This window comes from Ambystoma mexicanum, chromosome 4q (genome assembly GCF_040938575.1).
Source record: "Ambystoma mexicanum isolate Mex_15411 chromosome 4q, UKY_AmexF1_1, whole genome shotgun sequence".
In the NCBI taxonomy this organism is placed as follows: domain Eukaryota; kingdom Metazoa; phylum Chordata; class Amphibia; order Caudata; family Ambystomatidae; genus Ambystoma; species Ambystoma mexicanum.
In genome coordinates this window covers 1,101,213,574-1,101,236,437 of record NC_090928.1, presented here as the reverse complement: position 1 = coordinate 1,101,236,437, position 22,864 = coordinate 1,101,213,574, and the positions used below count along the sequence as shown (strand labels likewise).

The following is a 22,864-nucleotide window of genomic DNA, read 5'->3' as shown; positions in this document are numbered from 1 at the left end:
CGTGCACTTTTTTCACATGCCAAATCACTCCGTATCAAGCTGGCCACACGAAAACACACGGAAGACCACACTCCTGCCCAAAAGGCCATTTTCCTGCCCCCGTGGCAACCCGCGACATCAAGCACGTCCGGAAGCGCTGGGAGGACTTCAGGTCCAGGACCCTCCACAAGGCCCGGCGCCTCGTGAAGGCAGAGGATGCAGAGGGTTACCGGGTCAGCATGAGCAACATCCAGATGAGGGTCCTGGAACACATAGGCCCAGCGCTCCACGCCCAGATACTTCAGAGGCAGACCCGTCTGGAGTTGAGCGGTAAGTGGGCAAGCATTGCTGTGTGAGACAGGGCATGTTGCAGTGTGCTGGTAGTCTGATACTTGCCTGTATGTGTGACATAGTATGGATGTGTGTGTGCAGGGACATCATGGTCATGCATGTGAGACCAGTAATGTGTGAACCACATGGATGGTGCATGTGTTCCAATGCAACATGGGGAGCTGTATGTGGAATGCACACATGAATGCATGCCAGTCTATGTTCTTGGACATGGAGGGGGGGTGAGGGATGGGTGCTGCTCTCATGTACATGTATGGTGCACATGTGTGTGTGTCTGAGAAGTGTGTGTGTGACTTTGAAACGGCATGGATGCATGACGCATGACACATGTCCGTGACGATGTATAGATTCACTCATGCAGTGCGGTCACCGTTGTATCTACTGTGTCTGTGGTGTATGAGCCATGATGCATGACCCTCCGGTGATGTGTGTGCATGGGATCAGTATGAGCCATGATGCATGTGAGTTTTAAGGCAACATTTTGGTTAACAGAGGCCCTTGTACATGGATGCTGATGTTGATTGCATGCACCATGCCTGTTTCTGCATGTGTGTTGCATGCATTCACCCATGTGTTGTGGAGGGACAGGATGGAAGTGACGTTTGACAGTGCCACTCATGTATTATTGCTTCCTGTCTGGGGGACTATAGTACAGTACCCTGATTCTTGTGTTCTATGTCTCCCTCTACGCAGTGTTGAGTGAAGAAGATGGCGGAGATGGCGCTGTGGAGCTAAGCGGTGAGGATGCCTCCACCGGGCGGTGACGCAAGGCCCAGCCACCCTCCCAGGAATTGCCATCATCCGGGAGAGAGGGGACTGGTGCCGCATCTGCCACTACGGCTGTAGCGGAAGGGCTGGGTGAGCCCCCACAGGGACTTGCAATGGCGGAAGACGGTGCAGAGACATCCAGGTTGGTGGTCTCTACAGAGGAGGAGGAGCCCGCTACTGAGCCGCACATGGGGCCTGGTGGGGGTAGTACCACTGGTGTGAGTGGTGCACTCCAGGGCCAGGGTCAGGAGGCAGCACAGTTCGCTGCGGAAGGGCCTGTGCATGTCACTGTCCCTGACCCTGTGACTGAACCACCATGCACCAGCAGGAATGCCCCGTCCCAGGCCCGTCCGCAGGTAGGCGGGAGGCCCACGTCATCTGTCTCTTCACTACCTGCGGACGAGGAGTACCATGACCGTATGGGCTCCGCCCTGATTGGTGTCGCGTTGCGCATGCATGTCAATCGTGATGATGTGCATGCTTCCTGGGGGGAGCACACACGCCATCACGAAGAGCAGCGTCACAACGTGGCACAGTTGGGAGGGGCCCTGGTTGGTGGGTTCCTACATGTGTCGCACACTCTGGCGGACCTCTCCTCCTCTGTGGAGACTATGTGGCAGTCGTTCTACCCACCGTCTACCAGCCCAGATTCCACCAGGGCCCCCTGTGGACCTGGTCTGACCAACACAGCCAGCTTGGTGGAGATCCCATCCCTGCCACAGTCGGGAGTCGGCGGTCCAGCAGGGGTGGACACCCCAACAACTGGAGACCAGCAGATGGAGGATGTGCTGGCATCATCGGACAGGGCACATGGACAGCAGCAGCAGCAGGATCTAGGTGGGAGAAATGATGGCTCGGGGCCATCAACATCAGAGGGGCAGGCATCGGCCAGAGGGCAGGAGGACCCTGGAATGGGTGTGTCTTCCGTGTGGCTGCGGTTGGGCCAGCGTATAGATGCGGAGCGGCGGCGGGCGGAAGAGGCATGGCTCACAATGGTCAGGGCTGAGAACATCATGCGGAGGGCACTGAGGCGGGCCGAGTGCCTCGAGGCTATTCGCAGGGAGTTGGATTACAACATGGCATCGTCCCTGTGAAACCTCGGGGCCATGGAAGAGGACCGCCTCCAGGACATTGAGCAGGAGTTCGATGATGCCCTGGCCCGGGACATCGGAAAGTGAGCCGTCGGACTAGCCTGCCGCCATTGTAAATAGTTTTTAGTGTTAGGTTTCATTTTGGTTTTCATTTCTTTTGGGGTGATTGGACTATGCCCCACACTTTTGTATATAGTTATTTCTTAGGTAGTTTCTTAGATAGGTTTCAGTTCTTTTGTTGGGCTCATGGACCCTTTGAAAATTGCTTGTACATAGTTGGACATTGGATTTATGTGTACATTTTCTTTGGATTTCACCATGGAGCAATGGAATTTGATTTTTACGTTTCCTTTGGATTTGTTTTGGTTGACAGAGAATTTGGACCATTTTTCTTTAGGATTTATTTGGATTGGATCTACATTTCATTTTTCATATTTTTGGACATGCATTTCATTTCATGTTTGTATTATTTTTTGTCTTTCATTTCATTACATTGATTTTTTTAATAATACATTTTGATATTTTAATTCCATGTGTGGGATTCGCTCATTGGGTTCATGCATGTCAAAATGTGGTTTTACACAATCTATGGCAAACAGTGGGTGTGTGTGAGACGGACATATGTTGATGTACATGGTTGACTTTTGATTTGTGTCCTGACATAGGCATGTCGGTGTGGGGTGGATTGGTGAAATTATTGCATGTCAAGACTGGGGTGGCGTGCTGTGGTATTTTGGTGCACATGAGGCCCATGATTGTGCAGCTTCCTTTCGTGTTTTAGGGGGACATGAGTCGTGGCCTGCTGGCAGGTGCCCCTCACTGCTGGGTGGATGGAGGTGCTGGGGGACATGAGTCGAAGCGTGCTGGCAGGTGCCCCTCACTGCTGGGTGGATGGGGGTGTTGGGGGACATGAGTCGGGGCCTGCTGGCAGGTGCCCCTCACTGCTGGGTGGATGGGGGTGCTGGGGGACATGAGTCGGGGCCTGCTGGAAGGTGCCCCTCAATGCTGGGTGGATGGGGGTTCTGGGGGACATGATTCGAGGGCATGCTGGCAGGTGCCCCTCAATGCTGGGTGGATGAGGGTGCTGGGGGACGTGATTCGGGGCCTGCTGGCCGGTGCCCCTCACTGCTGGGTGGATGGGGGTGCTGGGGGACATGAGTCGGGGCCTGCTGGTAGGTGTCCCTCAATGCTGGGTTGATGGGGGTGCTGGGGGACATGAGTCAGTGCTCACTTGTGCGTGGTGACATGTGGGCTGGCTGGGGGGCTTTGCTAGGGTGGATGGGCTGCCTGTGGAGCATGGCCAAGGGTTCAAGTGTGTACCCCTGTGTTGGGGTCTGCCTGCAGGCCCTGGGGAGGGGGGAGAGGGCACACCTGGGAGACACACACTGCCAATATGTTGGGGCACCCCCGAAATACACGTACCCCGCTCGCACAGGGCCAATCGCGTGTGAAACTTCTAGCGCACCCCAGAAATACACCTACCCCACTCGCACAGGGCCAATCGCATGTGAAACTTCCTGCGCACCCCTGAAATACACGTTCCCCGCTCGCACAGGGCCAATTGCGTGTAAAACTTCCTGCGCGCCCCCGAAATACACGTACCCCGCTCGCACAGGGCCAATCGCGTGTAAAACTTCCCGCGCACCCCCGAAATACACGTACCCCACTCGCACAGGGCCAATCGCGTGTGTCACTTCCCACGCAGCGGGGTACTTGAATTCAGAGGGGTGCGCAGGGATTTTTACGGACGTTTTCGTGGTTGGGGGGCTGTATGCTGGTCCACTGGGCTGTGCGCCATGTAGGGGATTTGTGCGCTGTTCATGGTGCACGGGGAGGGGTTGGGGGCGTAACTGGCGCTGCTGCAGGGTCACTGCGCTACTCTGCACCACGGCTGGTTATGGATGTTGAAATCCATGAATACGCTGTGCGCGGAAATGGATTTTGGCGTACGCGGCTGGCGCAGACTGCCGCACGTGCAAACTGTGCGCCAGCCGCATGTGCCACTTTTGCGCTGATTTCTGTGAATGACCCCCTTAATGTATTAAGGCGCTACCTCAGGGCACCAATTGTTTATCTCTTAACAGTTCAGTATAACATTGGGTGATTGCTTTGCCTGTGCTTACTGCGTGTAACATTATACTATAGATCTGCTGGTTACATTGTAGTGCTGAAGTATGCATGCAGCAAAATGAAATGGTAAAACCTCTCTGTACCTACTTAGTTTATTACAGGTGTACTCAATTTGACTATCTGCTGCTTTAACCCTATAATGGGTACTTTTACCAAGTAACTCACAAACTAGTGATTATGCAATTACTGGGAACAGGTTGCTAGTGTATTTATTTATTTATTTATTATAATTATAGCAGGAGGCAAAGAGGCACAGAGGTACAGAGACAGGCTAACTTTCCCTACTGTACACTGGCAACCTTTGCTAGCAGACAGTGGTGTGCCACCTATCTATGATAGTGGACAGAATAAAACAATTATTTTTCATCCAAACCAACTAAATTGTACAGTCCTATTCAAACCGTTCCCAGTCAGTTCCACAACATATGCTAAGTTTTATTGGAATATCTGTTATATGAAAAGTTAGAAAACACAGACTTGTGTGCAAATTACATAACCCTATACCATCACTTAGTGAAAGGTCAAACAAAAGGAAAGGAATGTATAACTTCAAAGAGATCACTATCTAGGAACTCCCAAAATTCAATTATCCCAGATACTTGGATCTCTCGGTAAATATTAAAACACTATACTCAAAGACGTGATAGAATTAAAAAAAAAACAATTACTAATTGAGCTCTTGAAGATGCTTAATCACCACATAGCGGTCTTCCTTGTAAATTGTTGACCGGTTTAGGTGACCTTAGCAATTGGTGGTCACCTTCTTCAGGGCCATCTTTACCATATTTTTATCTCAGAAATTGATAGATATAACACAATGATTAATCCTCCATTATTGTAGGATCATTTTGACCAACTGTCTTGCATTGTAACATTATCATGAGCCAGAAATTGGCTCGCTCAAGCGCTTGAAATGGCCAACACTGATGCATGTGCGTGTGTTACGCCAATTTTGGCTTTTTCAAGGCCTATGAATTACACTATGAAGGGCACTATCTCCTCTCTCTACCTGACCATGGGGTTATATGTTTCTCCTATCTTCTCCAACTGCTTCTCTATCAACTATCCTTCACTTCTCACTAGGTTTGGTAAGAAGAAATGTAAAAAGGATATACTGGCCTCCAACCCAGGTCTCCCCATTGCTGATACATATTCCAGCGCCTCTTTCAGACAAGCCCTCACTGACATCCTCTTTGTCGTTCCTTCGCCAGGTCCATAGATCTCTGTGCTCTGTCCTGTCTCCTCTTCTCCCATTAATGGTGACATCTGCTGGGACGTTCTCATGGATTCGTTTGACTCCTCCAGAGTCATCATTAATGTCTACCTAAATGGCACTGTCATGGTGCAAGGCACTCAGGTCAATCTCTTCCTCTTTGATAGGCGGTTCCCTCACCTCATCAACTCCCCTTCCTTCTCCAGCTGTCTCCTACTCTCCTCCCTTGGCTTCCTTGCCCTCTTTTCATTCCCCCTCTGCCCCACCTCTAACTCCCTCCACACCTCCGCAGGGCATACCTCTGATTTGTGCCCGTACCCAGAAGGTCTTTAAGGCTGGTCACCGTCTTCATCTTGCCATCTCAACTCTTGCTCTGCTGTCAAACACTCCTCTGACATCTGCTACCTCCTTGAAGAACTTGACCTTGATGTCCTTCGTCTTACCGACACATGGTTCACGGCAGCGCTGTCATGAGCTTTGACACTCACGTCCCTGGTGGCTACAAGATCCTCTCCGTCCCTAGATCCACCGGGCCTAAAGGGGGTGTAGCCCTGATCTTCACTGAGTGGATTCCTGCCTCTGTCATCCCCACTCAGTCTTAGTCCTCTTTCGAATGCCTTGTCTGCAGGCTCTCTCTCGCTCTTAGCCATTCTCTTATTGTTCCTACTCTCTACCAGCCCCCTGGTCAAATCACCTCTTTTCTCTCTGAGTGGGCCTACCTCGCCTCCTCCATCCTGCCCTCAACCACTCAACTTGTCCTCCTTGGTGACCTAAACATCCATCTTGATTCTCCCTGTCCCTCATCTCTCACTCTTTCCCGGCCTCTGTGGTTCACTCTCACTCTTTATCCATCCCTCTGGCCGACTCACTCTGCCGGTCATATTCTTGTGTATGTCTTGATCTCCTCTTGCCTCCCCCTCTCTATTCCCCTCAGCACTCCTCTCTCCTGCAGTGAACACTGCCTCCTCTCATCTCATCTCTCCATCTCCTCTTCTCGAGCCAAGCCTACCCCAAGATTGCCACCTACCTTCTCGGACATCCAGCCCATGAAGCATGTGTCAGCCGAGGCTTTCGTTGTCACCTTATCCCCCCTCTCCACTCCAAGCTGACTCACACCCTGACACAGCCCTGTCTCTGCTCTACTCGTCTAATTCTGCTACTCTTGATACTCTTGCCCCTGTTATGAGGATCAGTTTGAAGTACAAAGCCAAGTGCAACTCTTGGTTGACTTTGACCTAGCTACATTTAAATGTAAGTGTAGGGTGGCTGAGAGGAAATGGAGGGTTCTTGTTCATCCTCTGACAAACTGGCCTTCCGCCTACTCCAAAGCAATACCGACTCTCTGTATGTACCAAGAAGAGAGTCCACATTCAAGCCTGCGTCTCTGTGACATCAAATAACTTGGCTATACTCTTTAAAATCTGCAAGGAGCTGGCCAACCCTGCTGCAGTCTCCTCCCCTCCTCTCGCCTCCCAGGCTCTTTGCAATGCCCTGGCCTCTCACTTTATCTCTAAAATCCCTCTCCTCCACTCCCCCTCCTCTCTCCTCTGCATCTCTGCTTGCTGACCCTCTTTCAGCTACACCCACCCACTTTCTCCTCCTTTCCTCTTTTCTCCCATGATGAGGTCACTAGACAAGTCCGTTCTATGAAAGCCTCATCAAAACAGGTCCATCCCTGTTCCTCTAAAACCATTAAGGTCCACATTGGTACCCTTGCTCCGCCCTCACCGATTTCTGCAAACTCTCGTTTGTCTCCGGATCTTTCCCCTCCCCTCTGAAGCACTCCCTTGTGCATCCTCTCCTCAAGAAACCCAAAGCTGATCCTTCTTGTCCGACTAACTATCACCCAATTTCCATTACTCCCCTTTTGGGTAAACTCCTGGAAAACCTGACCATCTCTCAGCTTAACCTTCATTCTGATTCTGTTGGCTCTCTCCATAACCACCAATCTGGCTTCAGAGTTGCCAGAAGCACGAAACTGCTCTCCTGAACATACGTGAAGATCTGCTCTCCAATGTTGTCTCTAACATTCCTTCTGTCCTCATCTTACCGGCTCTCTCTTCTGCTTTCGACACAGTCAACCATTCTACCCAGCTCAATCGTCTCTGTGACAACCTGGGTATCACCAAGCAGGCTCTGGCCTGGCTAACCTGTTTACTCTCAGATCAACCGTCCCAGGTCCAACTTGGGTCCTTCCTATCTTCTATCTCCCTCTCTTCCTGTGGTGTTCCACAGGGTTCCAACCTCTCGCCCTGGCTTTTCAACCAATACCTGACAACTCTCTCCTACTGCATTTCCATTTTCTGTTCAAATTTTCAGTGCAATGCTGATGACACCCAACTCATTTTCAGGCTTCCTACAGCCTCCTCCTCTCCTTCGCTCATCTCTGATTGCCTAATTGCCATTCAAAATTGGTGTGCCGCCAATGATCTTTGTCTAAATGCCAACAAGACTGAGATCCTCCTCATTGGTATACCCTGACCATCATTTCCCCTTGCTCTCTGGTGGACCTCCATTGGCCCTCCTCCAACCCCTACCTGTGAGGGTAAGAACCTCGGATCATCTTTGACTTCTCAATTTCCTTCTCCGCACACATCTCTGGCGTCTCTATAAAGTCGAACTTCTTTCTGCACCTCCTCAGAGGTACTCTGGCTTTCCTCTCCTTCCCTCAGAAGTGCACTGTCTCCCAAGCTCTGGTTCTCTTTAGGTTGGACTACTGCAACAGCTTCTTTCTAAATCTACCTGCCTCCTCTCTCCGCCCTTTACAACTAATCCAGAACAGGACTGCAAGACTTGTCCTTGGCCTCCAGCCCTGTGATCGTATCTCTCCAGCTTTGAAATCCCTGCATTGGCTCCCAGTGGATGCAAGAATTAAAATCAAAACTCTCTGCATTGTCCACAAGACCTTCTGGGGCATCGGTCCAAAATACCATCAGCTATCCCTCCGTAAATACCTCCCCTCTCGAGCTCTTCGCTCCTCTTCTTCTAACTCCCTCAGGGTCAGTCATTTTTCAAAGTAACGAGCTGGGGGTCGATCTCAATCCTCGGCTGGAGCCTCCCTTTGGGCAGCCTCCCTGCCACCTCGAAACTTGAGGAGAACCATCTCCGGTTCCAGAAGCACCTTAAGACCTTCCTCTTCGCTTCTGCCTTTCCCCTCTACTCCCCTGTTAATTCTGTTTTCTCTCTTGGCACTGTGCACCTGGCCACCTTCTGTCTTTCGGACCCAGGTACCTGTTCTGCTGCCACCCTCCTGCACTGCCTCGGGCCACCCCTTGCACTGGGGCATGTATCTGTACCCATACAGCTCCCCCACCCACTTTTCTCGGCTTATCAGATACACCCTATCTGCCTAAAACTAGCACTTGCCACTGCTGGCTGCACTAACACTGTATCTCGCATTATTTATTTATTTATTTTACATATAATTATGTATTTTGTGTCTCCTCTGTCCCGCACTCTCCACTTCTCCCCCTTCCATGCACTTTTCCCCCTTTTATTCCCCTTCTACATGCACTTGCTCGTTCTCAATGTCCGTGCGACTAGTAAGATTGTTGTTTTTGTTCTCCCCTGTTCCCCTCCCTTTGCCTGGTCACTCTCTGAAACACTTGTGTATGAGTGTGATATAAATAAAATATCAAACCATATCATATCATATCATACGTTATGTAGGGTTATACACAATTGAATTATGCTTATTGATGCTTATTCCAACTCTATGGTTATTGCATCTCCTAAAACCGACTATTATTTTCCTGGAGGTCATCCAAATATTATTCACTCATTAGTATCATTGTGGGAGTTCTCGGAAATAGTCTTGCATGTTCGCAGTCATCAGTGGCATTTCGAAAAGCTGAACGATGATGACAATTCATCATTATTAGCTAACAGCAATCTTTAAGGATTGAACGAAAACAGATTTGACCCAAAATACTTTTGATGTTAAAATTTGGATAAGGCTAATTCTAAAAAGTACTAGTACTTTGCCAGTGCAGCTACTCGTGTCTCAGGCAGCCTAGTTTGAAGCTGATCGGAACGGATAGGGTTGCAAATGGAAAATGACCTGTAGTCAGAATTGTGGCCAGAATTCTCGGAGCTCTAGAATAACCTGACAGCTGCATTTTGGGCTGACTGTAGCTAGTGCAGTAAGCCACTAGTCAGACCTGCATATAATCTATTGCATTTGAGCAGCCACAAATTGGTGTCTGTATTAACCTCACAGGCTCCATCTCCTTTCAGATGTAAAGCTGTATATTTGAATTAGTGGAGACATGTCTGATCATAGTTTGGTTACCCATACATGGAGGGTCATTCCGAGTGAAGCGGTAAGGGGTCCCGGAGCCGTCAACCCCTTACCGCCTCATTACAAGTCTGCTCGCGGTGACCCGCTGAGGACGCCTGGTTTTACCAGGCACCCTTAGCGGGTCCCGCGAGCAGACCAGAGTGCTAACCACGGGCCCGTTATTAACAGGTACGTTGTAAGCACCCTCCCCATTCCCATTGTGCCCTATGGGGGCTCGAATGGGAATGGGGATGTACCAGGTCCGGGTTCCTTTAATGAGGAATTACTGGGCCCTCCAAGGTTGGAATGACCCGGTAATTCCTCATTTAAGGAACCCTGACCCAGTACCCGGTAAGGAGGTAGCCATGCCGCTATCAGCGGCATGGTTACCTCCTACCATGTAATGACCCCCATGGACTTTCAAGAGCACCTAATAGATAGCTACACCATGGGAATGGTTGATTTGGATCATTTGATATTGTCTTCTGACATAGAAGGATCAATAATCATATCAGAGCTAAATAGTGCTTGTAGTCATGGATCACTGTGTTAATTCTTCTGGTGCGTAAGACTGAGCTACAATTAAAATAATTGCCTTGAGGATGTCTCGTTAGCTTGAAATAATGTACTGTTGCTCACAGTCATTGACTGGTGCCGATCGCTATCAGTGTTGGGCAGAGTCTTACTTCTATGGAGTTTTCTATGTCAGCAGGAGTCTGCAGGCAATGTCAGTTTTTGATAACTTGAGCACCCAACGATCCAATGTTAGGCATGGCTTTGGCAGGATTGTGGGACTCCCCCACTCTCTTAAATTTGATCCATTGTACAAACCTCTGATGTCCAATACTGGAGGAGTTTTGGCAGAATGCATGCTACAAAGGGCATTTCCTAGGGCTGTGCATGTGCTTCGGAGGGAAAATTTAGTTATTGTGAAAGATCTGAGAAAAGGGAGCTTTCTTGTTTTTTTTAATCATTCAAATGAGAAATGTAGCTTTCAAAATGTCTGTAATCTGCTCGTGATTGCTGTCATTGCTGACCAATTGCAGACAGCTGCAGTAGAGCACACCAAGTCACTTTGTCAGCAAATGAGACAGTACTCATGGGGTCAGTGATGATCCGGAACACGTCACTGACCCCTGCATTTGAGCTTTTTCCACGTTGTGGAGGCGACAGATCAAGCTGCCACCATAAAGTCAAGGGTGCTGCAGCGATGCCGTGCTGGCAGTGACCTGACGCCCATCACTGACGACTTCCAAAGCAGGTGTCTTTCGACAAAAGGAAGTGTCGAGGAGAGCTGCAGTCGAATAATTTAAATAAATAAAATAATCATGTGTGGCACTCTCCCAATCTCAGTCACCAAGAGGGAGAGGAAGATGTGTAGTCAACTGTGAATTAGTTTGAGAATGGTTTGAAACAACACATTTGGGTGTGCTTTGAGGTCCTTGGAGGTGAACTTACAACTGTTCAGCAATTTATCAAATAATGTTCGAGGTTTGCCCTTGCAAGACCTGGTGGGTGAGGGAGGACAGTGCGCCGTCCTCCGACCATATCGCTGTATAGAATTACCCTACTACCTTTCCTGGACCTGGCAAGCACCTGTGGGGCTACTTCAAACATTTTATTTTCTTGCAGCGGCCATAAAGGTTCTATTATGAGTATGCTAGAAACTGGCTCAATCTAATTGAAAACACTTGTAAATCAGGCCCTGTTTGTCTAACGACAGAAGGACACCGAGGCTATAAATAGAAATAAGCTTTTATATGCTGGGCTCAGTCACACAGGAATCGAAAACCACGCTGCAAACATAACCTGTTTTTTTCTATTTAGATGAGTAGGCCCATATGTGTTAAAAAGATACAAAAAAGACAACCTCCAAACCAAATTATTTTCTTTTACTAGCATTGGTGGTCCACCGGTATTGGACATTTAAAGCAAGGTATTTTTATGGTACAGGAGGATGGAGCAGCACAGCGTTTTTCCCCAAAAGGAACATAATGTAAGTGTTTCTGGGAGTGATGGGGAATTTATGAGGCGCCTCCTCCGAAGGAAACCTTTCATATTCATGTGTCACTGAATTTTTTAAGGTGCGGCAGCTGAAATTTTGCAGGTGAATTCAGGGACGTCATTTCACCAAAATGCCAGGGTAGCGAAAGTGACTACACATGACCCTTGACCTCTGATGATATCACAGGAAGTGACGCCATTTGACCCCACCCCAAAGTGGCATTACGGGAAGTGATGGAACACGACCCCCTTGAAAAAAGAGAAATTGGCAGCACATAGCGTTGTTGTTTAGTACACTGCGAAAAATGTGGTAACGATATCACTGTAATGTGATATACATTACTTACAAAAGTGGATCGCCATATGTATCGTTAACAGAAGTGTGTATAGGTCCATATAACCAAATGACTGGGCATACAAGCAGACGACGAGGGTCAAATGAGCACTTACGCTCTCAAGTGCTTTATATATAACAAACATACATAAAACATCACCAAACCTGTGTTGGTACTCATTTATCAACCTTAGAAAGACGAAATGCTGAGTTGGCCTTGCCTGGATTCGAACCTGCAACATGCAGATCACACACACACATCGCAGCAGCAAGTGGTCAACCCACTCCGCTATCTTAGCAGATATAGTAAAATGAGCTACTACATGTCTGAATGTTCTCAAAGTCAGAAAGAAAATTGCACTCTGCAGTGGATACCAATAAACGGGTAACTGAGATTTAACAGCAGGTCAGTTCTTCTGCAGGTCTGGTGAAAAGTTCACCACATGTCAATCCTGCGTCAATCTACTTCTCAGGCTTCAGAGGTTGGCAACATACATACCATTTCGAGGGTTCATAACTGTTTATTAAAGAATTTAGAGTAGCGCAGGGAAAGCAGCCAACTCACACAGCATCCCATACTCTGGGCACTTGTTACATCATAGATGCAACCAACATACTGAACAGCATGCCAGGGAGAAAGGAGAAAGATAGACACACTACAGCAATGAAATTAAAGGACAACTTCATGTTCTATGGCCAAACATTTTGTCTTGTGATGATCGTAACAGAGACAACGGCAGAAAAAAACATGCTGTAACTGAAAGTTGCTAAAAGCAAAATGGTCCAAAATGGATGCTTATTATATTCTAAATGCTATTTGGAAGTATTTGTCTGCATTGTGATTTTGAGGTGTTTAAGAACAGAGTAAATCAGTGACTCACCCCCTGTAGTGTGCCTGAAATAAACCTTTATTGAGTCTAGCAATGATCGTATAGAATTCCAGAAAGACTAATTGTTTCCTATTCCTATTCTTTCTTATTTGGGATCACTGCTCAAAGTATTACAATTGTGGAATCCACTATTTTTTTAAGGGCCCTGAACAAGATAGTCAGCCATTCCAGAAACAAAGATCCACAGGGTGCTGGCCACAGCCCAGGAAAATAATGCTTTTATTTTATTTACTTTCTTTAGGGGTAACAAGGGTGTAGCCAGGGAGACTCCAGGAGCGGCAAGTGCGAACCCTGTCCACCCCCAAATGACGTCCGTGGTTGAGCTATCAGCTTTGAACCCTAAGAAACATGGGCAAATGGCATTTGCATCTTTCTTATGTATTTATGTATTTATTTATTTATTTATTTATATACAGGAGGAACAATGCTCTTTTGTTCACAAAAGAACGTACAATAGATAAGAAATCAGATTTGACAGAAAGCAGTGTGCTTCTTACAATGGGGTGACTTTGAGGGACATTCTGAGTAGGTTGTGGAGCAGAGTAGATGGTACAGTCACAGGGGACATTACATAAGTGGGCCTACATAGATTAAACAACCAACAATGCACTGGACATTTTTAAGTGCAGGTAAGTGGTATGGCCAGCTGTGCTCAGGATATGACCATGATGGGTGAAGTGCCAGAGTGGAGGCAGAGGAAGTGAGGGACAGAGGCAGGTTAGGGGCAGAGGAAACATTTTGCTAGCAGGCATATGAGAGGTAGGTTAAGAGGGCAATTCAGAGGCGAGGAGGTAGGCTTTTAGTTTGGTTTTGAACAAATCCATGTGGACTGTTTCTCAGATGTGCGGGGGAAGAGAATCCCATGCATGTGGAGCAAGAAGAGAGATAGAACAGAAGTAAGAGGAAGCACAGGGAGGGCGAGAGCCACAAGGGTTCTTAAGGAGGCAGAGCAGAGATTACGAGAAGGCTTGTAGAGTTGGATACAGGAGGATAGATACAGTAGTGCCTTACCATGGATAGATTTGTGAAACAGGAGAAGACATTTATCTTGCCCTGTTTTGCATTGTCAGCCATGCAGCCTGGTGACGGTACAAGGAAGTAAGTGTGAAGTGAGGGAGTTCAAAGAGAGTCATGGCACAGAAGTTAATGATCATGTTGAGAGGGCAAAAAGCATAACTGGGGAGACCGAAGAGGATGCTGGCACAGTTGTCCAGTCTAAAGAAGGCAAGAGTCGTTAAGAGATGCTTGGTGTTGTTGAAAGGATAGGACCTAATATTTAGGTAGTTGAGGCGAGCTTCTGTTCCAGGTTCAGAGATGAAAGTAGAGAAGGTGTGAGAAGGGTCATAAATGACGCCAAGGTTTCTAGCTGCAGAAGAGTAGGGGAGAGTGACAGGTGGGTACTGGATAGGCAAAGGAAGAGATGAGAGAGAGCTTTTGGCAGGGAAGAAGAGCCCCTTTGTTTTGGTGGAGTTTAACAACAGAGAGTGCAAAGCCATTCGCTATTTAATGGCTGAGAAACAGTTGAAAATTTTAAGAGATCAGAGGAGAGTTCAGAAAAAGAGAAGAAGATTTATGTGTCGTCCCTGAAGAGTTGGTACGAGAACCCAAAGGAAGAGATTAGTGCCCCAAGAGCAGAGGTGTAGAGTGTAAAGAGGAGCGGACCCAAGACAGAGCCTTGTGGAACACCAACAGGTAGAGCAGTGAGCTGAGAGGTGCTGTTGCTCCAGTGGACAAAGAATTGGTGTGGTAGGATTCAATCCAGGCAAAGAGAGTATTAAGGAGATCATAGTGATCGACAGTATCAAAGTCAGCAGACAGGTCAAGTAGAATTAGGATAGAGGATAGGTTGGAGTACTTAGCCGAGGTAATGAAGTTGGAGACATTCATGACACCAATGTCAGTTGAATGACAGGAGCGGAAACCTGCTTGTATGGGGTCATAAAGGTTGTGGATGCCTAAGAAATTGGTAGGATGGTTGAACACAACCATCTCAAGCACTTTTGAGTGGTGTGGAAGGAGAGAAGAGGCAACGGTTAGCCGGTAGGATCGGGTCAGCCCCTTGCTTTTTTAGGAGAGGGGTGACTGTAGCTTTTATTAAAACAGAGGTAAAGCAAGCAGAGTCGAAGGACAGGTTGTAGAGTTCAGTGAGGTGAGAGGCCACTAAAGGGGCAATCAGCTTGACTAGCTGAGGAGCAAGAGGGTCTGTTGAGGCAGTAGAGATTGGACTTTGTCAGTATTAGTGTGACTAAAGTGGGAGATAGAGGCAGAAGATGATGGTAGAGGAGGCAGAGTGTAAAATGTCAGAGGAGGGAGTGTGGGAAAGGTCAGGAGAGAGTTTCTAAATTGGGAAGTTTTTGCAGCAAAGTATTCAGGTAGGTCATTAGCCGTGACAGTGGAGTCGATAGTCGTAGATTTAGGAGGAGGGAGGAGTGAGTTTAGGGTGCCCTGTAGCTGGCGAAGATGGTTGGAGTGAGAGTAATGGAGCGTTAGGCGTTTTCACTCTATACAGAGGACTTGAAAGAGTTCAGGGCAGAGAGTTGCAGGTCCACATACAAGTGGCTATGCCTCCATTTGCACAGCAGCCAACGCATGTATGAATGGGGTGACCCATGGTTGAAGATGCTGAGATATAGAGGTGAAAGTAAGCAATGGGAAGTGAGATGAGAATACGTCATATAGAAGAGACAACAGGCATGAAGGAGGAGAGAGAACTGTAGGTCAGAGGGAAAGGGGGGAATGGCAGAAGGTTTACATTTCCTTTTAGTAGTAAGTGAAGCAATTGGTGAGTAAAGATCTAAGGGTGGAAAGGAGATAGTGGTGGAAACAATTAAGTGATCAGATATTGATGGTGTGACAGTAAAAATAGTGGCTGACAGAGAGGTGGAGATGAATAAGAGGTCCAGAGAGTTACATCCTGTGTTGGTAGGTAGGTTATGGATATAGTATAGAGTGTGGTCACTAAGAAAAGACTAAAGTTCAGATTTCTGAGAAGTTGTTGGAGAGGGAAGAATAAAGTCACATAAGAGAATGTTTTGATTTTTAGTGGAAAGAGAATCAAGAGGTTGCCCAAGATCATCAAATAATGGTCAAGTGGGACCAGGAGGGTGATAGATGGAGATGATGTGAGCCAAGTGAGGAGATGATGTGAGCCAAGTGAGGCAGAGCATTAGTAGAGACAGTGAATTCAAAAGAGTTTTGAGAGGACGTGGCATTGAAGATTTGTGAGGCATTGAGGCAGGAAGAGAGTTGGTGTCCGACACCTCCACCTCTGCCAGTCAGTCGAGGAGAGCAAATGAGGGATAGTTTGGAGTCATGTAGGGCCACTAGAGGGGCAGTGTCAGATGGAGAAATCCATGTTTCAGTGATAGCAAGAAGGTCCAGGGGAGGAGAACTGTAGTAAAAAATAATCTGTGATAAAGGCAGTTTTGTTGCATACAGACTGAGCATTCCAGAGTGCAATTTTCAGTTGATAAGGTAAGGAAGAGTAGAGAAGTTGAGTCTCAGAGGAAGAGAGTTGAGGTGGATAGGTGTTCGAGGGGGTATGCTTAGCTTAGCTCATTGGTTGTGTTTGTTGGAAGAGAGATGGAGTAGTGTGAGTTTTGAGTTGTGAGCTTTATAATAGGGATAGGAAAGGAAGAAGTTGTAGCATGATTGGAGAAAGCCTAGGGAGAGGTGAGTAGGAGGAGGAGCAGGAGTGAATGCATTGTAGGTAAGCAGTGCAGTGCAGAGACAACACACTGGTAAGAAAGCTTTGGGTACTCACAGGCACAACAGGCAGATAGGTAAAAGCAAAGGCTCATAGGCTACGAGGTAAAGAGGATGGCCAACAGCTGGTCTTCACCCTTCATTATTCCACCCTTAATTGGGACAACCCTGGCTAGAGGCTCCTCGGGAGTTCAGAAGGTATGACACACGCTTTTGTCACCTGATCGCCCAAATCATCAGTGGTTGGTCTCTCTGATATTGCCCCTGGTGTTCCTGGGATGAGGCACTTCCTTCCAGATTGGTATACCCAGAGGATCTTCTCGTGGCCTTCAGCTGGAGATGGTGTTGATCCAAGATGGCCACAGGAAGTGATGTCACTAATCCAAGACGGTCACTGTGAGTGATGTCACCAATCCAAGATGACCACTGGCAGGGAAGATGGCATCTCGAGAAGATAGAAATTGCATCTGAAAAGGAGCGAATCAACACTTGACAGAGCCAGCAATTAGCACAATGCATGATGTTGGTACATGGTTCATGTCAGCAGGTGCCCTAGTCAGCATTAGAATAGCATGCAAGAAAGACATCACAACAGGGCCACCGAGCCCTGAGGCAACACAGACACTGACACATCATGCCTGACATGGGGTCTGGCCTTGCATTATGAAACATACGCAGGGGAGACAGTATGATTTGAGAGCAGCTCCAATGGTTAATTGTAGGCCTTTAAATAGGCAGTCACTTCTGCTTATCTCTTTAAGCAATCTCTCTGTAATCCAGACCTTAGTTTATTCCTTTTTTATATTTTTAGGGTCAGTACATTGGCCAGTTGTTTTTGACAATCGTCTATGCGCAGCCTGAGGTCTCTGCATTATGGGACATGTAGTATTAAATATATCAAATAGCCTCCACTGGCCTGTGCTATCACAGGCCTGCACTTATTTATGGGCAGTTGACCACTCTTACCAAGAGATCTCTGCCAGTCACCTAACGGCTCCTTACAGCTTACTCCTTAGCACTTCCCTCTATGATACTCCTAGCACTTACCTCTCCTCCCTCATCACTCCTCTTTCTCTCTCTCTCTGTACTTGCACGTTCTGAATGCTCACAAGGCCTAGTAGGACAGCCTCTATTTTTCATTGCTATATTTGTCTTTCATTCCAATATTCCCTCCCCGTTGCCCTGTGTGCGCTTTGAAACACAGTTTACTTGTTCTATAAGCGCCTTACAAATGCACAATAAATAAAATAAATGTAACAAACTAAGCTGGATGGGGAAATAGTTCACCCATTTTAGATTTTCTACAGAAATTGTGAGCTCACCTTTCAACTGAATTAATGTAGCTCCTCCAAGGATTGATTCTGCGCCACACTCAAGAAATTTTGCTTGAAATAAGGGTTTGTTTTAATGATCAGAAAAAATGAGAAAAGAATGGTCATCTTTTGGCCCATAGGTAAATTTGAATGTATTAGTAGTGATTGGTGTTCCTGTGGGATACCGGCTGCATATCTATGCCCGTGAAAAATGAAGAACTAATGTAGCAATATTGGGCAATCTAAAATTATTTCGATTGGCTTGGAGAGCTAAACTCTGGAAGTGCACAGAAAAATGCACGAAAAATGCAAAAATGTTTATATAAATTGCACAATAGTCGCATGGAAATGTAGGATGGACGCCTGGAAGATGTGCCAGAGTGTGAAGGCAAGAAACCGAATACCTATAAGGAGAATAATCAAGAAAAGTACAATAGCAATTGGGAACAGTATACATGTACAACATTGGTTATTCATGAACAGAAAAAAACAGAAAAATTACAGGTTGGACCTGATCCTTTACAAAAAACAATACATTTCAGTGTCCATATTTAGGCCTTGTTTAACAGTTCGGAAATGACAAATCAGGCGCGATTCTGCTTGACGTAACATCATTTCAAGGTTTCCGCCTCTTTTGCCAAGCCTAACGCTCTGGAAGCCGATGAACCGAATATCGTTCTTCTCCTCCAATTGATGAACCTGTTGCCAATGGTTCGCTAATGGTAACATGACATTTTGGCTGCCAATTCCTGAGAGGTGTTCACGGATCCGGGTCTGAAGTTCACGGATCATGCTCCCAATGTAAATTAATTTGCATACACAGATTATGGCGTAAACCACACATTTTGTCCTGCAATTTATGTTTTGATTGATTTTGGTCTCTTGGCCATGTTTGTCCGGAAATACAGTAGTTTTGTGATGCGCGTACTGACACATTGAACAGGTGCCGCATTTTCGAAAACCAAAAATTTCCTGGTTGAGCCAAGTTGTCTGTTGCTGATGTCTGAAGGTAGAAAATAAGCACTCAATTGGTTTCGTAGGGTCGGAGCCTTTTTGAAAATTATGTGTGGATCTTTTTGAACATACTGGGATATGTCAGGATGCAGTTGTAATATATGCCAATTACGTTTCAGTATTCTGGAGATTGTAAAATGATCTCGACTGTAAGCGGTAATAAACCACACTCCTTCTGGTTGCTGTGTTTGTTGACTTTGCTGCTGAGTTAGTGTTTGCTTTTGGGATAACAAAGAGGCTTTGACTCGTGCTTTCTCAATATGTTTGGACTGGTAGCCTCTCGCTTTGAAACATGAGAAAAGTAATTTGCATTCTTCTTCAAATTGTGCTTATTCCGTGCAATTTCTGCGAGCACGAATAAATTCACCAACCAGTATAATGTTCTTGACACGTTGTTGATGGCAGCTGGAAGCAAATAAAGTTGAATTGACTTCTGTGGGTTTGGGGAACGTTTTGCTGAGTAGATGGTCATTTTCGACGTAAATTGTTAGATCCAAAAAGTCTATTTGGGTTTTACTCATGTGTGAGGAGAATTTGATTCCAAAAGTATTGTGGTTTAGTCTGTCATTGAATTCTTTGAATGCCTCAATTTCCCCTCGCCAGATCAAGAGCACGTTGTTGATATATCGAGCCCATAATACTACGTGCTCAGTATAATATAAGTCTGTGTAAATCATCTTATCTTCTAGCATCCCCATGAATAAATTAGCAAGCGCAGGTGCATATTTAACGCCCATTGCGACACCTTGGCGTTGGTGGTAGAACTTGTCATCGAACATGAAGATGTTGAATTCTAAAGTTGCCTGTTGCATTCATTTACATTGGGAGCACGATCCGTGAACTTCGAACCCGGATCCGTGATCACCTCTCCGGAATTGGCAGCCAAAACGTCATGTTACCATTAGCGAATCGTTGGCAACAGGTTGGAGGAGAAGAAAGATATTTGGTTCATCGGCCTCCAGAGCGTTAGGCTTGGCAAAAGAGGCGGAAACCTTGAAATGATGTTACATCAAGCAGAATCGCGCCTGATTAGTCATTTCCGAACTGTTAAACAATTTAATTTAATTTATTTTAACATTTATAAAGCGCTCACACAGCCCACAGGCATCGAGGCGCTGTTACAGGAATTGTTTGTTTTTCTTAGTTGTGTAATTGTGTTGTTTTTTTTTTGTCTTAGTTACGTATTTATAACGCGCTTAAACACCCAGAGGTTTCTAAGCGCGGACCCGGGGATCGAACCTGTTGTTGCTTCGTGTCGTCTTGCTTCCAAGACGCGCACGCTGCCGCTGAGCTATCCTCCTGGGACAGGCCTTAATACGGATACTGAAATGTATTGTTTTTTTTAAAGGATCAGGTCCAACCTGTAATTTTTCTGTTTTTTCTGTTCATGAATAACCAATGTTGTACATGTATACTGTTCCTAATTGCTATTGTACTTTTCTTGATTATTCTCCTTATAGGTATTCGGTTTCTTGCCTTCACACTCTGGCACATCTTCCAGGTGTCCATCCTACAATTCCATGCGATTATTGTGCAATTTATATAAACATTTTTGCATTTTTCGTGCATTTTTCTGTGCACTTCCAGAGCTTATCTCTCCAAGCCAATCCAAATAATTGTGCAATTTGATATAAATATTCTTAGATTGCCCCATATTGCTACAATAGTTCTTCATTTTTCATGGGCATAGATATGCAGCCTGGTATCCCACAGGTACACCAATCACTACTAATATATTCAAATGTAACTAAGGCCAAAAGATGACCATTCTTTTCTAATTTTGTGTGATCATTAAAACAAACACTTATTTCAAGCAAAGTTTCTTGTGTGTGACGCAGAATCAATCCTTGGAGGGGCTACATTAATTCTGATCGTAAGAGGTGGCGGTTTGACCTCCGCTCCTCTTGAATCTGTGACACCCTGACTCTTTCTTCACACACTACTTTTATTGTGCGCAAGTTGAAGAAGTTGGTGCCTTTTTCCCACTTGCTTTACATATCACCTTTCAACTGATCAATGCTTTTTAATTGTAGTAATTAAAAGAAGTGTCCCTGTTTATCAGTGAGTAACAGATTAACAGGGGTCATCTAAAGTTTCCAACTGGGGGAATATATATACGATCCCTGGACTGACTACCTGAAATGATAACTCATACTGGCAGATCATCATGGCTAACAAACTATGAGGCTGATTATATCCCGAAAAAATAAGTGTTCTAAAAAAGAAAGTTGCTGACTCTCCAGTGCCCCATATTCCGCACTTCTGGGACCCTAGTCTCTAGTTCTACATCCACTTTGTTTAAGGTGAAAATGATACTTTGGTTCACTCATACAAATATTTTTTAATTTTATTTTAACTGTAGGATATTGTAGGCCCTTTCAGGCCATTAAAAAAGGCTCTCAATGAGTGATGGGAATGCATCTTCCTGACTGCTCAAACCTCTACATCACCATTGCAATGATCATGAAACCCTGTACATAAACCTAAAAACATTGCATGTCAACATACATCACTATGCTCTCTGTGCCATCTTGGGAATGGCATTTAGTGCCTGCTGTGCAGGATGGTAGATATTGGAACACGTTGGATATGAGCAAACACTTCCTCACAGGCAGTGTAGTTTTCACCTACCAGCACACTGTGAAGGGAGTGGAGATGTTGCCCTAGCTTTGTAAGGGCTATTGGTGTGGGTTACCTGCATGCACATGAATATTGCTCGTATGAATACTGTTCACCCACCCACAGTAAAGACAACAGTGCAGAAACTGTCAGAAAATACTATAGCATGTTTTAGGTAGAAATGTAAGCTTCAATAGCAGCACCATAAGGTAACTATGGCACACCACCTAATTGGAAATGAACACACTGATAGAATGCTGCTCAGTTCGATCAAAACAATTAGACCCACATCAAACAATTTGACAAAGGTTATCCCTCAAACCTGATGGAGCTCGCAAGGACATCTCTACTGGTGAAATTAGCATACTGTCAATTCCACACTGAGAATGTGTTGGCAATAATGCTGGCAATCCGATTGAGAAGTTTGAAGTCATGAAATCATGAAAATAATTCAATAGATGACCATACAAATGCTTTTTTCGGATGCCTTTGTCCACTGTCAGAAAATATGCTCTTTTTGACTGTATCAATACATGTCAGTATTGTATTGTTACTAAAAGAAGACATGTTTATGCAAGCTCTGCTGACACATGCCATCATTTCCAATAAGAACACACTTTTGATGGCTGTGCTCAATAACTAAAACAAGAGATTGTGGGCCTCATTATGAGTTTGGAGGTAGCCATGCCCTTACCCGGGTCCGGGTTCCCTGAATGGGGAAATACCGGGCCACTCTGACCTTGGAGGGCCCGGTATTTCCCCAATCAGGGAACCCGGACCAAAACCATCCCCATTCCCATTTAAGCCCCACAGGGCTAAATGGGAATGGGGAGCATGCTAACAACGGGCCCATTAATTACGGGCCCATTGTTAGCATGCTGGGCCACTCGCGGGACCCGCTCAGGATGTCTGGTAAAACCAGGCGTCCTGAGCGGGTCCCACGAGCGGACCTCGTAATGGGGTGGTAAGGGGTTAACGGCTCCGGCACCTTTACCAGTGCTGTTAACTCCTTACCGCCCTCCTTATAATGAGGCCCATGGGGCCAGTGAGTAATGACTGTGGACCTCCTTTCACAGGGAAGTAATCCAGGTGCTCTGTAAAGCACCAAATATTCATCAGAATCTCAATTGGCAATATCATGCAAAATCTGCATGAGTGATTGAAAGACACAATG

General features: G+C 46.2%; 1 long non-coding RNA gene across 1 annotated transcript in view; it reads right to left on the bottom strand.

Moving 5' to 3' along the window:
* Window positions 1-22,864, bottom strand: part of LOC138468209 (uncharacterized) — a 227,526-nt gene that overhangs the window by 14,695 nt on the left and 189,967 nt on the right. Inside the window, exon 2 of the long non-coding RNA XR_011268224.1 lies at window positions 16,965-17,211. This is a non-coding gene — a long non-coding RNA (uncharacterized lncRNA). The remainder of the gene's footprint in view (window positions 1-16,964; window positions 17,212-22,864) is intronic.